We start from the raw sequence: 1,917 nt of genomic DNA, 5'->3' as shown, positions 1-1,917 counted from the left end.
TAGGTGACAGGGCAGGATTTGAACTCAAGTCTGTTGGACTTCAAGGGCCCTTTTGTTGCCCCAGTGCTGAGCTGCATACATAATCTGCAGAAATAGCACTACATCAACTTTTTGTTTTTGTTTTTTTTGGAGAGAAGCAAGAATATTATTAATATTATACTTTAATTTTACATCAACAATGACACTGTGTAACCAGTAGCACAAGGAAGTGGTAGTGGAGAGAGAGAAGATGGTCTGGCTTCCTGTTCCTTAACTAGCCTTGACTTTAACAGCAGAGCCCAAGCAACCTAGGAGCGCCTCACCTAGCCTCTTAATGAAGTGGGAAGAGGTGGGAATTGGAAGTCAGAGGCTCAGAACTTAAAGAAGGTTGATGGCAAGCCTGGGGAGAGGCCTGGAAATGAGGGAGGGGCTTTGGGCTGTGAGGAATCCCCTAGCGTAGGTCTTCGGCAGAGAACATGCCCCTGGCCCTGCCCAGGATGGATTCCTTGGCAGTGTTATATGGGTGCTCCTTGGAGGGGATCTCCAGGCTGACTGGAATGGGGCACTGGTGGGTATCCAAGGCGTGCCACACCATCTCTGTAATGTACTGGTTGATGAGGATGATGCCAATGTTGTCCCATTTAGAAACTGCCGGAAAGTGTCTTTGATCTCACTGATGGTTGTATGCTTCTCCACCACCAGGAAATTGGGGTGGTAGTTCTTGTTAAGCTCCCCTATGCCGCCCTGCAGGAAAACAGTCACCATGTCCTGGTCTCCGAACTGTCTTTTTAGATGAGGAGTTGAAAACTGGAATGTACTTTTGTGTACATGAAAGTTATAGAGCTTGGCCGGGCACAGTGACTCACGCCTGTATTCCCAGCACTTTGGGAGGCCGAGGCGGGCAGATCACCTGAGGTCAGGAGTTTGAGACCAGCCTGTCCAACATGGTAAAACCCCGTCTCTACTAAAAATATAAAAATTAGCTGGGCGTGGTGGTGCATGCCTGTAGTCTCAGCTACTTGGGAGGCTGAGGCAAGAGAATCACTTGAACCCAGGAGGCGGAGGTTGCAATGAGCCCAGATTGTGCCACTGCACTCCAGCCTGGGTGACAGAGCGGCAGCCAATCTAAAAAAAAATAAAAAGTTATAGAGCTCAACTAACAGTCTGGCTCTATGTTAATATGGGAGAGGTTGGGAGTGAGTGGGAGGTGTAGACAAAACAAGGTTGGCTGTCAGTTGATAATATTGAAGCTGGGTGACGCATACATGGGAGTGCATATACTATTCTATTCACTTTTTTGTTTGTTTCTTTGAGACAGGGCCTTGTTCTGTTCACCTGGGCTGTAGAGCAGTGGTGTGATCACAGTTTGCTGCAGCATCAACTTCCCAGGTTCAAGCGATCCTCCCATCTCAGCCTCCTGAGTGGCTGGAACTACAGCTGCACACCACCACACCCAGCTAATTTTTTTTTCCTGTAAAGTTCTATTGAGTTAGTAAATTTTCCTTTTTCTTTTTTGTACAGATGAGGTTTCACCATGTTGCCCAAGCCAGTCTTGAACTTCTGGCCTCAAGCAATCCGCCTGTCTTGGCCGCTCAAAGTGCTGGGATTACAGGCATAAGCCATTGCACCCAGCCTACTTTTTTAAATTTTAAATAGAGTTTCTCTCTGTGCTCAGGCTGGAGTGCAATAGCATGATCATAGCTCACTGAAACTTTGAACTCCCAGGCTCAAATCGTCCCCCCGCATCAGCCTCCTGAGTACCTAGGATTACAGACATGTACCACCACAACTGGGTAATTTTTTAATTTTTAAATTTTTTTTGGTAGAGAAAGGGTCTTTCAGCCAGGTGCGGTGGTTCACGCCTGTAATCCCAGCACTTTTGGAGACCGAGGCAGGCGGATCACCTGTGGTCAGGAGTTTGAGACCAGCCTGGCCAAC

The 1,917-nt window shown here is 47.6% G+C and overlaps 1 pseudogene; it reads right to left on the bottom strand.

Moving 5' to 3' along the window:
• Positions 1-430: 430 nt before the first annotated feature.
• LOC116459786 (V-type proton ATPase subunit F-like) overlaps positions 431-1,917 on the bottom strand; it is a 7,610-nt pseudogene continuing 6,123 nt past the window's right edge.

Source organism: Hylobates moloch, unplaced genomic scaffold (assembly GCF_009828535.3).
Source record: "Hylobates moloch isolate HMO894 unplaced genomic scaffold, HMol_V3 SCAFFOLD_20, whole genome shotgun sequence".
NCBI classification, from domain to species: domain Eukaryota; kingdom Metazoa; phylum Chordata; class Mammalia; order Primates; family Hylobatidae; genus Hylobates; species Hylobates moloch.
The sequence above is the reverse complement of the archived record's forward strand: the minus strand, read 5'-3'. Positions and strand labels throughout refer to the sequence as shown.